Source organism: Danio rerio, chromosome 13 (genome assembly GCF_049306965.1).
Source record: "Danio rerio strain Tuebingen ecotype United States chromosome 13, GRCz12tu, whole genome shotgun sequence".
NCBI lineage: Eukaryota > Metazoa > Chordata > Actinopteri > Cypriniformes > Danionidae > Danio > Danio rerio.
Window position 1 is genome coordinate 40989652 of NC_133188.1, and position 15349 is coordinate 41005000.

A 15349-nucleotide genomic window follows, 5' to 3' on the forward strand; every position below is an offset into this window, starting at 1 on the left:
GCTTAGAAAATAATTCATCAGACTTCGGAAACAAAATGGGAGGGGCTTACCAACCCGGATATTTTCTATGATTGGTCAGGTGCTGTGTAGTAAAATAAAAATATATATAAATTCAGATCTTTATTATTTTATATTACTTCAGCTGCTGTCAGATTTGATAACTGTCCTAATTTACATAAAAGTAATCACCTCTGCTACCATTATGGAACAGCAGCATTGTCATGTGGTAAATGTTACATTTCACAACGCTATGGATGGGTGGCTAATTATAGTTAGTTATATGATGACATATTTTAAGAAAGTTCGCTTAGGGCTGATTAATACGCACATTATATTTTGATTTTCATGTGCATCGTCAGTAGAATAAGACATGGTGAACGTTTATCGTGCATTGAAGCGCCCTCCTTCGGCGGACTGCATTTCATTTAAAATCAAAAGGTACGGAGGTACGGAGACGTGAACGTAACGACGACGCCATTAACTGGCTTGCGTACTCGGGAGTGGTAGCAGCACATACTCCACAAAGTTGGAACAGTGGTATGACAATGGGATACAGTCAGTCAACTACTTGATGAACATAGATTGCTTTTTGTCATATTGCTTTTGGAATTCCTTAAAAAAATTTATTCTTGTAAAATCAAAAGACTATGCTGAGTTTTTTTCGATGCAATACCAAGTAAAGTTATATCACTGTTGCGTAATTCTGTATATTATCTCGACCAACAGCAAATACAAGAGATGATGTTTTATTTATTGGTGATATTAACATTGCTAAAGATAGCTAAATGTTGTGATAGATACAATAGAAAAGTATCACACCATCTTCTGCAGTCTTCTGGTCATCAGAATTTGAAAACATTGAGTGGAAGAAAGTATGGTTACTAACAAATACACGTTTCATGAGTAATAAAGTAAGACAGGTATCTTTTAAAATTTTACACAGAATTTTTCCTGCAAAAGAATGCTTTGAACAGGTTTGAAGTGGATGGGTTTTTGTGGTATTAAAGAGTGTCACTCATCTGTTTTTTCAATGTGTATATACTCAAGATTATTTTGGATTGATTTTTCTAACTTTATTTCAAGGACATTTGGTACACTAATACAAATTGAATTATATGATGCCAAATTTGTTTTAGTACAAGATGGAACTGATTCAAAAATACAACTAATAATATTATTTGAAAAATACCGTAATCATGTCAAGAAACAGGCCAATGCTAAGCCAAATTGTGAACGTTTTATAAAGGAGATTAAACAATATGGCACTACACTATGTAACATTAGAAACAGAAAAGAAAGAATATAGAAAAAAAAAAAAAAAAAAATATATATATATATATATATATATATATATATATATATATATATATATATATATATATATATATATATATATATATATATATATATAATTTCATGATTAAATAAATACTTTTTAAATTATTATTATCTTACCTATTTATTTATTTATTTATTTTTTACCCCTGGCATATGTTTATACTTTGATTGTATAACCAAGATAATTTCTCTTATTTAATTTTATTTATTTTTATTTTGTTAATAATTGTTGTGAGATGTATTCTCTTGTACTAAGTTTGTACATATTTAAAAATGAAAATTTATGCATGTGACACACTCGGTTTCAACGTTTCTCCTGTTTACTTATGGGAAATGAAGTTGGTTCAACCTTCGAACATTTTAAAGCAAAATAAATACCCCCACTCCCTTTAAAAAAAAAAAAAAAAACTTGGAACAGGCACAAATATGCAGTTGTCATGGTGATCTATTTATTTACACAAATAAAGAAAAGACGACCGAGTGAAACATTCAATCTTTTATTTATTTTGACTGCATCGCAATGAAAATAGACAATTCTCGTATGCTACTTTTAAATCTGTTTTTGCCAAAATAGCAGTAAATTCTCTGAGGAATAATGTTCTCTTTGAAAGCAAAAATAGCTCCATTTCAAAATAAACTGGATATCCATGTCTATGCTTTGAAATGTCCAAAAGATAGCACTCTGAATTCAGATTTCATTAATTACATTCAGATTTCTGAAAAACAAATCGCAATACAAATACAAATGTGCATCAACAAACACGCAAAAATATTAATAGTAAGAGATCCAGTACTGTACCAAAATAGTTTTGCACTAATTCACCTGTTAAAAACCTTGTGTAACCAACCAGCATGTGAGAGACATGCACATCGATATGAGATGAGAACAGTATCGGCTGAGGTTCTGCATAACAAAGAATGGGAGATTTTACACTACATTAAGCTTGTATATTTTGTTTTCCCTGTTAATCACATGCACTGAATGTAGGCCTTTGTTATGACATATTCGGACACCCACACACTGTAAAACCCAACAGTCAACTTTATCAAATGTAAGGAGCGTAGTTGATACAAAACTGACTGAAAGTTAATTCTACTCATTTGAAGAGTTTTGAACTCAGTGTTGAAGGTAATGAGTAAATAAACACCTCATTACTTCAACTTAAATGGAGTAAGTTCACAGTACTCATATAAATTAGTTTTTTTTTTGCTCAAATGGTTTGTACACTGTAAGAAGCGTTTAGTTGATTTTTAAAAAGTGAGTAAACCCGTTGCCTTAACATTATAAAGTAAATGAAAAATGTGCGCAATTGAGTTAAATCAGCTTAACAGTTCCAAGTTGCAACAGAATTACTCAGTTTTAAAAAATTAAAATCCATTTGTCACTTTTAAGGCAATGGATTTACTCACTTGTTTCAAGTAATCACTTTTAAAGGTACATTGTCAAAAATGATTACTTAAAGTGAGTAAACCAACTGCCTTAAAAGCAACAAGTTGACTACAAAAATAAAGCAATCTTATTGTAACTTGGAACTGTTAAGCTGACTTAATTTGTATAATTATGCTTATTGTACTCACTTTTTTAAAGCCAACTAATCCTTTTTTTTACAGTGTTAGACTATTAACACATGTGTGTTTCAAATAATTACTGCAATTATTACAATATTGTATACTTACTGCTTCATTAAGTCTATAAAATCTACAATTACAGCCTAAATTGAATTGAGAAGACATGCCAGAGTCTGGGTTTTAGTTACTAAATTTTGCTAGATACAGAAAAGCTGAAAATAAAATTATATATATATATATATATATATATATATATATATATATATATATATATATATATATATGATGTACTATATTGAAAAAATATGATTTTTTTAGGATTTTATATGAGGTGTATTGAAAAAAAGTGATTAGTTTACTTTTATTTTTTTTTAAAGTAAATACAATTTGCATAATAATAAAAATTAAGTCAACTTAACAGTTCCAAGTTACAAAGGGCTTACTTGCACTATTTTTGTAAAGTCAACTTGTTTCTTTTAAGGCAATTGGTTTACTCGTTTTAAGTAACTAATCACTTTTTACAGCGTAGCAATCGGTTTTCTCAAACAGTTTGAGTTACCTTAACGTATTTGGTTTTACAGTACTCAGTAGGTTTAAGTTTTCTTCATTTATCATCGTTTACTGTGCTCAAATTGCTTCGTTTACTCAAATGGATTAAGTTTGCAGTACTCATTAGGATTAGTTTGTGAACTTAAAATGGTTTGTTGCAATTGGTTTCCTCAAATGACTTGAGTTACCTTAACTTTTAGGGTTTTACAGTGCAGTTATAGATTAAAGCTCTAGAGATGTAGATACCCATGTGTGTATAGAAAGCACAGCAAGAAAACTGCTCAGACTTCCTTATTTTGTTACAAAGGACGTAGGTGTGAAACGGTATTCAAAACTGCCGTTAGTACAAATGATTGAAACGAATGAACCATGGCTAAGAATTCATCACCATAACACTAGATGGCAGAGTCGCCTTAACATTGACGTTTCTGCCAAACTCCAATGACCTCTGAATAAACGTTTTACCTTTTTTCCTCGCTTTTTCATGATCATGAGAGCTGCATGTCATTAGAGACCCTGATTAAGCTGACAAATCAGAAAGCCTTAAAGGGAGAGTACACCAAAATATACATTTGACAATTTTTTTTTTTTCAACCTCAGGCCTTTTGTTCTGTAAAACTTTCAAGAAGATTTCTAGCTGAGACTGTGGTAGGCTACTTAGTGATTCTTAAAACACAAGGCTACTTGGCTCCGTTAAAAAGCATGAAGGTAAATGAAATTTAAAGAGATAGTTTACCCAAAACAATTTGTTTACCTTCACTTGTTCCAAATTTTCTGTTTGAGTTTCTGTCCCGTCTGAATTCTATTGGGCTCAAAAGACAATTGGAAGAAAGCTAGAATCTGGTAGCCACTGACTTCCATACAACCATTTGGGTTTCCTACAATGGATGTCAATGGTTACCGGTTTAAATAAAGCATAAAGCAGGGGTGCCCAAACTCAGTCCTGAAAGGCCGGTGTCCTGCAGATTGCAGTTCCAACCAGGGTGCGAATTATACCTTGACAATTTTACAAGAAACATATTTAGTGAATACTTAAGGTGTCTATCAGTGCTCTAGAACTGCCAGATTCAGACTGTTGAATGATATTTTCCTAGCAATGGTATGAATTGTTATGGGGGTCAAATGTTTATTTATATTATACAAATTTAATTATTAATATTTAAGATATAGATCAGAGATCAGAGAAAGCTATTTCTTACTATTAAAGGGCAGACCCCCCCATACATCTTGTTTTGATGTCCTTTAGGGAGGATCAAGCATTAAAAAGAGGAGTCAATCCCCCCAAACCCCCATGTAATCCGCACCCTGGTTCCAACCCAAATTACAGTAAATACGCCTGAAACACTTAATCAAGCTCTCTCTCTAGCTACACTAGAAACTTCCAAGCGGGTCTGTTGAAGGAAATTGGAGCTAAAATGCAGGATACCGGCCCTCCAGGACTGAGTTTGCGCACCCCTGCTATAAAAGTTTCGAACCACTTGTGGGTGAGTAAATAGAGTGTAAATGTTTATTATTAGGTGAACTATCCAAGACTGTACTTTCCATGAAGTCGTGTGAAGCGAAACAATTAATATGTGCAAGAAAATCATCAGTACATTGTAAAAACAATATGATCAATTAGTCCCGACAACATATGCTTTTAGGTCGTTGTAAAGTTAATCATGTTTCAACCTAATTTCATAAGTTAAGCGAACTGTTTTAAGTCAGTTTAACATAATATAAGTCAAATGAACACATAAGGTTTATTTGATTCAGCCTAAATATTTAGGTTACCGAGATTTTTTTTTTAACAGTGTATTACCTTTAGTGCACAGCCTTGGCAAATGATCCTGCACAGGTTCACAACAAAGCAAACCAAGAGGTGGCGCTGTTTGTTGTCAATGGAGAGGAGAAAACCTGTGCTTATTGTTTATCAAAATGGTACTTGTGCTTATCCTGGAAATTGAAAACTGTATAAAAAAAGTTTTAAACAGTATCAGCTCACTTGTGGGTTTTGCAACATATTTTTGCAATGCTATCCAGACCTGACTGGACCATTTGCTAAGGATTTTTTTTTTTAAATGAAAGGTTCTAATAAATAACATTTACATTTTATTGCACAAACTGTTTGTTTCACTTTATAAGATTCGATGTATAAGATCTATATAGGGAGTCATATAGTGTTGCCTGTTTTTATTTTTTTTACTTGGACTTTAAAAAGTGCCTGTAGTCAATTAGCCCATTTCACACAGTGATACTGGTAAATATTAGGGACATTTCCGGTTGACTTTACTGGTAAATTAAAAAAAGCGATGTTCACACAGAAAAGGACGTTCCAGGATTTTTCTGAAAAAGACCATTCACACCCATTCCAAAATACCGGTAAATTCTGAGAAGGGGTCCGGCATTTTGTGTAGAAGCAATTCCACGTCCAGTGATTTCACATTTATTTAGCGCTTTATCATTTATGCAGCTGTGAGACAGCTAAATGTTTACACACTTGACTACATTACAAATTATGCGGATTGATAAGTATTGTGAAGAATTTATATGAAAACATATGGAGGAGCACTTTTATATGTCGAGATGGTTCATAATGTGTGTGTGTGTGTGTGCTGGCACTCACTGGCTCCTTCACGTGCACATGCGTTAAGCAACTGAAGCAGAGCTCCAAGGTAAACAAACAGCGGTTTATCACAAGCATTTTATCAATAATTTTTTTTGCCATTAAATAGGAAGAAAGAAATGTTATCTGACTAACATCTACACAGCAAATTCATTAGTGTTAAAATTAGCATGTTGCAGTAATTCAGAGTAAAGTGTTGAAATTTTAGAGTTAGATAAAGTGAAATAACCCTCTCAGTGTAAGAAGCTGATTTGCCTCCTTGTCATACAGTTACCTTATCTTACGCTAATACAGTGTTGCTGACTACTACATGCGGAAATTTATGCGGCGATATCCCTGGAGGATTTTTCCAGACGCCATTTTCTTTTGCCACGAGGAGGAATGAGAAGAAGCAACTGGTTAGTAAAAGTACTTAAAATGTTTGCATATAGATATTTGACATCCAAATCCTTATATATACACATTAGTTTTAAATATTTCACTAAAAGTCTTTATTTTGTTCTGTAATAGCTATGTTACATTAAAACTAAAGAAAATCAAGCTGTCTTAAAACTGCTTCTTTTGGTTAAAATACGAGAAAATACGGATTGGTACTGTTTTAAATTGCTCTGCTTAAACATTAACCGAATCCGCTTGTTAAGTGGTGACGTATTTAATACTGTTTCCGGGTCCAAGCCGCCATTTATCTGAGTGGAGAAATCATTCGTTTATGATCACGTTTTATTCCTATCACACATTAAAGTTAAATTTATATAAAATCATAGTGTACACAACAATCTCTGGGCTTGCTGCATAACAAATACCAAAAATTTAACAATTTATAAAAAATGAATGACTTTCTGGCCATCGGATATTAGGCATTGACATATATATATATTGCGATTGTGATTTTCGAAAGTATTTAATCGCTTTGTAAATGTTTATTATTACCATTTCATGAGTCTCCCCATTCTGTTGAATAAAGCGATTGGACCCGGAAGCCGCTTCGCGTGACATCACACTTAACAAGCGGATAGTTAATAAGAGTTGCCAATATTAAACAACATATATTTTTATTTCTGTGCGGTGTTGAAAATTTGACCTAAGAGTGTTAACATATAACACTGAGTGGTCTTCATATGATCCGCTGTGGTGTTAATATTTTACACTATAAGGGTTTGCTAATTAACACTCTCTGGGTGTTGATAATGTTGACTCTTTCAAAAGTGTTATTTTAACACTTTTATAGTGGTTCCCATATAAACTCTGAGGGAGTGTTAATTTGAACTCTAAGGTAGTTAAATCTACTATCTAAAATTTGCAGTGTAGCAGGTAAATGTGTCTGGAAAAATATTCAAAGGCTTTTATTTTCATAAACCGCGCGGATATGAATGCGTCTAACTGTTTTGATTGGTTAAAGTAGAAGTCTCACGTCAGTGCGTTGTAAGTGTGAACGCGCTCTTTCCGGCAATCTTCCTTCTGAATTCACACAGCGCAGCATTCCAGCAAATTACCGGTAGATACAACTTCTCTTTCCGGAAAACTGTCCGATCATATTTACCAGTATTTTCAAAAAGTGCCTGTTCACACATACAAACCTTTCCGGAAGATTGCCGGTAATTTTCCAGAAAGGTTTGCATGTGTGAAAGGGGCTAATGACTCAGCTAAAACCTTCTTTAATGTTCTAAAAGATTCAACTGCATTTTAGAGGGCCGGATGGTGAGTAAATGAAAAGAAAAGTACATTATTGGGAGAACTATACCTTTAAAGAATTATTTGTTTAATTTATCATTTTACCACATGCGTTTTTCCTATTTTCTTTTCTTTTTTTGTTGTTAAATGTATGGGAACCCAGCTGTATTTTGTTCATTCTTTTCTTTAGTTGTTGGGTTTAGTTCTCAATAATAAATGCAGTAATGCTTTTGCTTCATTTGTTAAGAATTACACGTTTCAAATTGAGTTGAATGTTTCTTAACAGCATCTTAAAGAAACACAGCATTTAATTCTGTTGATTTACATGATATAAAACCAGCATTGATGCATTTATTGAGAATATTAATAAAATCATAATCTTGTTCAAAATCATGGCCACGTACACAAAGTTGTCCATTTCACAGCACAAAAGCTTCAGGAAAATCACTCCATCCTTAGCAAGACTTTGACACTGACGATTTAAAATTCGCCTTTTTTTTTTTTTTTACAACATAACTACCACAAAGTGCATGGCTTTCATTTGCCTTTTTTATCCCTGAAAACAGTGCTTAAGATAATAGCTTACTCAAGCAAAATTTATGAAAACAAAAGCGTCTGTGGTCAAAGTTCAGATCAACAGAGCGAGGCAGTGATAACAAGACGACGTTCTCTTTTTTCCAGCTGGAAAAAATGCACCCTGATATATGGACAAACACCTGTCTGTCAGAAACCGCAAAGCTCAGGCTCACCAGCAGACTTCACCATGCACAATTCCACAAACACTGATCTCCTTTTGCCGCACGGCTCCTGGAAATCCCTCACGGGCTGTTAGAAATCCCCTTTGGATGCTCCTGATGACGTCCTATCCTTTCTCATCCAAATGATAGAGTAGCACTCCATGATCAGGAGGCAGGGTGTGGCAGCTCCCCAGGCCACAGATGCATGCGGCTGGTGAGGACGAATACGGCAGCAGCTTATACTCCTGGAGCACCAGCTTGAGTCTCTTGCGCCTCCTTTCGATCTCCTCCTCCTCCCGTTTGTCTTTCTCCCTCTGGGCCTCATCCAGGTGGATCTTGCGGAGCAGGTTGTTGATCAGGACGGAGCGGCGCAGGTACGCCTCGGGGTCGTCTAGGAAACGCAGCTTCTGCAGGGACAGACGGAGGATGCAGCTGCGCTCCTCACGCAGGATCAGGTGCTGAGGAGGAGAGACAGAGGTGATGATGGGACTCGTGAGAAGAATGTTAAATGTGTCGTTCACATGACCCGTACGACTGTCTGAACTTTAAGTTTCTATTATTTAACCAGTAAAAATGATTAGGCCTAATTATTAATTATTAAGTACTTTAAACTTCTTCTTCTTCTTCTGTTTTCTTTGTGACCTCATAACTTTTCTCAAGACTGTCATACAGACTTAAGTTTGGGCTCATTTAACTCAGACTACCAATCTGCCAATCACTGATGACCTTTCAACTTATTAGCCACACCCTAGCAACCACTTACGAAACCCTAGCAACTGCCCCATAGACTTCCATTGTATAAAAAACTGCCATTGACTTTACATTGGACATACTAACAACAAACCAATTCATGCTAACAATGTACTAATCCATACTAGAAACATACTAACAACATACTAACATACTAGCAACATGCTAATTCATACTAAATTCATGCTAACATGCTAGTTTATACTTAAAACATGCTAGTAACATACTAATTCATACTGGAGCCATGCTAATTTTGCTAGCAACTGCCTAGCAAATACCCAGAGCACCAAAGCAAACACCTTGTAACACAGTAGCAACGACCTAGAACACCCTAGCAACCACCTAACACCTTAGCAACAACCTAAAACGCCTTAGCAACTGCTTAGAACACCCTAGAAGCCGCCTAGCAACACCTTAGCAACCCCTTAGTAACGCCTTAGCAACCACCTAGGAACTGCCTAGTAACACCTTAGCGACCACCTAGCAACCACATAACAATGCCTTAGCAATGACCTAGAACATTTTAGCAACCATCAAGCAATGCCTTAGCAACCATCTAGCAATGCCTAAGCAACCACCCAGCAACCACTCAGAACACACTAGCAATCACTTAGCAACAACTTGGCAACAAGCTAGAACACCTTAGCAATCACCTAGCAACACCTTAGCAAACCCCTAGCAATATATTAGTAACCACCTAGAACACCCTAGCAACTGCCTAGCAACGCCTTAGCAACCACCTAGAGGACCCTGGCAACAGCCCATTAACCACTCAGAACATCCTAGCAACCACCTAACAATGTCTAGCAACCACTTAAGATACCCTAGAAACCACCTGGTAATGTCTTAGTAACCACTCAAAACACCCAAGCAACCACTCAGACCACCCTTGCATCTGCCTAGCTACACCTTAGCATGCACTCAGAACACCCTAGCAGTGCCTTAGCAACCATTTAGAACACCCTAGCAACCCCTTAGCAACACCTTAGCAACCACTCAGAACCCCCTGTCAATTGCCTAGCAAAAACATGCTGATTCATGCAAGAAACATGCTAACATATAGGTAGTTATCTATCTATGCTGACTTTTTTGAACTTCTTAAAATCTACTTCAGTTATTTAAACTTTGAAACCACTTCACTTTCAGACTGAGATTTCTCAAGCCGCCATAAAGTTTGTCTATGAACTTCACTTTTCTAGTTCCCAAATGATGATTAACAGAGCAAAGATTTTTTCAGGATTTCCTATAATATTTTTTCTTCTGGAGAAAGTCTTTTTTGTTTTATTTCGGCCAGAATAAAAGCAGCTTTTAATTTTTCAAAACTATTTTAAGGTCAAAATTATTAGCCCCTTTAATCTATATTTTTACTTGGTTGTCTACAGAACAAACCATGGTTATACAATAACTTGCCTAATTAGCTGCTTAGTTAACCTAATTAACCTATGAGTTATTAAAACTATTATGTTTAGAAATGTGTTGAAAAAAAGCTTCTTTCCAATAAACAGCAATTGAAGGAAAAATATATAGGGGACTAATAATTCAGGCAAAAATTTGGCATAAATCCAGCCATAATCATGACTCAAAATGAGGTCTAGGTGGTTTCTGGATCATGAAATTTAGCTACTTGAGACAAACACATTTTGCATCATTCTTGTAAGCTTATGAAGTAAAATATTGTCTTATTTTAAAAGGCTAATGTTAAATACATGACCAGGGTTTGAGCATTACTTGGAGTCTGTTGGTAGCCATGTCAACCAGCCAGATTTTTGTCAAAAGGTGGAGGTGGTGCAAAATCTGATGGAGGTGGCTGCCTCGTAATCATATGCAGGAAAATTATGTATACAGTGCATTTATTTATGACAACACTGAAAATTATTTTAGAAATATTTGAATGATGAGATACACATGAACTATTTAACCATTTTTGTCTTTAATTAATATTTCTTTTTATATTATGCTAAGAATAAATTTAAAATGGACAGAAAGACAAACATACAAATGATTCAAAGACGATTGCATGGATTTACAATTTTTTTTAAGTGTTTTATTAAAGTGGTTGTAGACTATTTATTTGGGCTGAATTTAAATAAGCAAATTAAGTTGAACATTACTAAATTTACTTTGTTTGTTTAAATTCAACTCGTATAAATTGTTTGCAACAATTTTACTGAAATAATTTTTTTCGGTATACAGGGAGACGGACCCCCATCTTTTTTGCTTTTGTCTCATCAGTTATGTGCATTAGAGATTTGAGTTATGATTAATGTGGATAAATAATGCTTGTTGTATTATTTTAGTTCAGGCATGTCCAGACTCGGACCTGGAGGGCCGGTGTCCTGCAGAGTTTAGTTCCAACCCCAATCAGACACACCTGGGCTAGTTAATCCATTCTTACTAGTCATACTAATAACATCCTTGCAGGTGTGTTGAAGCAAGTTGGAGCATTAGGACAGTGTTTAGTTAGTTTAATATTTTGACTGATAGTGTTTAGTAGCTGTGTGAATAACACAGCACTGTCAATATATTGATATGTTTCTCTACTTGTAGAAAAGCAGTTTTTGATGAGTTCATCATAAGACTTTTTCATCCTCCCAAGCTTTTGTTTTGACTGTATACCAAACATGCATTGCGTACAATGCACACAACGGACAGTGCTTCAAAACATTGGTGTCTTAACACTACAAATGATTAAAATATGGTAGTTTACTGTAAAATTGAGACATTTCTTTTAGGGTCTCTACTGTATTTCTGATAGTAAAATTCTGGCAGTCATCGTAAATTTGACTGTTTTTGTTTTACAGTGTATAGTTCATGCTAAACAATTTATCAGTCTGTCTATCGTTCTGTAGCATTCTAACAAAAATAAAGGTTTCAAAATTAGGTTTTTGCAGCAATGATCTAGAACAGGGGTGCCCAAACTCAGTCCTGGAGGGCCGGTGTCCTGCAAAGTTTAGTTCAAACCCCAATTAGACACACCTGGGCTAGCTAATCAAGCTCTCATTAGGCTTTCTAGAAACACCTGTGCAGGTGTGTTGAGGCAAGTTGGAGCTAAAATCTACAGGACACCAGCCCTACAGGACCGAGTTTGGGCACCCCTGATGTAGAAGAACATTATGTGTTGCTCATATAACTTATAAGGATCTAAATCTGTCTATTTGTTCTGCCATTTTGTCATTTATTCGTATCTATCCATTGCTTTTTTTGACTTAAATTGTGACAATATTTTCTTTTGTAGCTTAAATCTATGAGCATTAGTTTGATTATGATATTAATTTGATATTTATTATACTTTCTGGCAATCAGATTTTCCCTCCACTTTATTTCTGAACGATAAACACTCACTTTTTGTAAATATCCATGTAGGCTTCCCTGAACATCCTCCTCTTCCGCATATTTTCGCTTAAAGTAGGCGACTTTCGACGTTGTTGACTGTTGAGGGCACTCTTAGAGGAAAGACCCTGCGAACAAACAAACAAACAAACAGACACAGCGATTCTATAAGATCTCTCTTTTGAATGTCAATCTCTTGCTGCGGATAAAGATTCACCTTAAAAATCAATTCTACAATCGTAAGTGTGTCCTCAAACACTGTGTCACAGGTAAAGTGGATTAGGTTATGCTCCAGTCAGTGTGTTACATAACAAGGTCTGTGTGTTTATGTGTATTAATTACCTGAGGACTGCTTTAAGCAGACACGCTCACACGCCTCTCTGACAAATCCTCTATTCACCTGAGGCTCTTTCCTCTGGTTCACACACATCGCCTAATGGTTCCTATAGTCAGAGAAAGAACAGTTGACTGCATCCTACTGTTTCTTATTTGAATTTAGTAAACTGGTGACACCAGACCACACCTCCCTCACATACAGAAATGGGCAGTGCCTCATAGAAGCAGTGAATGTAATGAAATCTGCAGAGAGCTGTGCTGTAGTTGCTTGATGCTCTGCGCAATTCAGCGCCCGCCAGAGCTGTGCTTCATTTATCAGTTTCAAAGAAACGTGCCACGCGCGATAACCGTGGGTGGAGAGATTAGTGTGGGCTGAGACAGAGAGAGAGAAAGAGAGAAGAATATAAACCAGTGAGGTATTTATATTTGCCTCTTTTATAGGCTACACAGCGACGATTTTAGCTATGATACTGAATTTCGGCGAGTGTATTATTTGTTCTAATCTTAGGTGCAATAGTTGTAACAAGTTCTATACCAGCTACAGTCGAAGTCAGAATTATTAGCCCCCCCTTTGAATTTATTTTTCTTTCTTAAATATTCCTCAAATGATGCTTAACAGAGCAAGGAAATTTTCACAGTATGTCTGATAATATTTTTTCTTCTGAAGAAAGTTTTATTTGTTTTATTTTGGCTAGAATAAAAGCAGTTTTCAAATTTTTAATAACCATTTTAAGGTCAAAATTATTAGCCCCTTTAAGCTATGTATTTTTTCGATAGTGTATAACAGTGGTTTGTTCGGTAGACTAACTTGCCTAATTACCCTAGTTAAGTTAAGCCTTTAAATGTCACTTTAAGCTGTAGAGAAATGTCTTGAAAAATATCTAGTAAAATATTATTTACTGTCATCATGGGAAAGATCAAATAAATCAGTTATTAGAGATGAGTTATTAAAACTATTATGTATAGAAATGTGTTGAAAAAATCTGAATCTGAATGAAAAAAACTGAAATTGGGAAAAAATAAACAGGAGGGCTAATAATTCTGACTTCAACTGTGTTTAAAATCATTTATAATTCTGATAACACAGATATAATGAGACTTTATACCAATAAATTTGACTGTTTTTTTTTTATTCACCATACTTTTTTAATGAATATACATATTTTGAATTATTAGAATTTACGCAATATTTGTATTTTATTTTAACATTTCAACATAAAAGCATATGTTTTGAAACTAACTCGAATGCCACACCATGCAAAAACTAAATATTTTTTTATTAGCAAAAATGTTCAATAATAAGATTTACCAAGATGCAGACTGGTCATGTGATATCAACATGGCCCACATGCATGTAAATGATGGCAATCATTAACTGGCAATTTGACTTAAAACTTACACATAATTATCAATATCTATTATTGACTTAATATAACATAATTAACGTTAAACTCAACCAAAACATTGCAAAAAAAAAACAAAAAAAAAAAAACAAACAAATTGACAAAGCTGTCAATTGTTTTGCTTCTCTTCATTTTCCCTCTTTTTTTAAGTTGTATTTAATATTATTCTATAACAGAAATTTGCATGTACTAGGTTTTGGACTGTTATTGTAAGTTATTTTTTTAGAATAGCTCCAGATTTGGCTTCAGTAGTGATTAATCTAATTAATATGCACAAACATATTGTAAAGCTTCCTATTAAAATATGAATTTAAAAGATAGATTTGTGAGGGGTGTACTTAATATGCTAAGCCTGTACATCTATAAATATAGCATGCATATTAATATATAATTAGCACAAATCTTTATTTTTTTTTTTTACATTTTAGAATAATTTTATTTCGTCTAACTGAAATGTAGACACGTTTTATGTTAAAAAATATACATTTTAAATCCGTATAGGAAGCTAATTTCTTCTTGATACAATATTTTTTATATATGTATAAAATTGTATTTTTGTTGTTTTAGAGGGTATCAAATAAAAACAAGTCGTAACGTGTGCGTTATCTTGTATAATGCAGTATAGTCATCAGCCCCTCAACTGTCACGCGCTAATGAATGAATCACAGAACGCGCATTTTCCAAAAATCAAAACAGCTCCAAACTAGGACGTGTACTGCTATTAAACACCTGCATGTACTATAACTGCTCCACACCAGACAAATACATGCACTAAAAATAGACTTCCATGTTTTCTTACTCAACACTCACCATAAACAAGAGTAAAAAGGATCCTACCGTATTTTTAAAGGCACATTAACAGTCCCCTCACGCACGTTCATCAGATCAGAGGCTCAAAACAGCTCATATTGTAGCGAACGCCGCCGCTTTCAGCACCGCGTGAGTTTGACGCGTCGCCCCCAGATGTCGAAGTCTTGCTTTTGATATAATCCCTGTAGTATTCGGCTCACTCTCGGCTCTTAAAATATCCTCTTTCTGTGCAGAGAGCAATAACACACTGC

General features: G+C 34.7%; 1 long non-coding RNA gene across 1 annotated transcript; it reads right to left on the reverse strand.

Annotated features, from left to right (window-relative positions):
• Positions 1 to 8052: 8052 nt before the first annotated feature.
• si:ch211-188i4.4 lies at positions 8053 to 15349 on the reverse strand. The gene is made up of 4 exons (XR_222135.6): positions 15126 to 15349; positions 12892 to 12992; positions 12562 to 12677; positions 8053 to 8927 (listed from the first exon to the last, which is right to left on the reverse strand). It is a non-coding gene; the product is annotated as a si:ch211-188i4.4 (long non-coding RNA).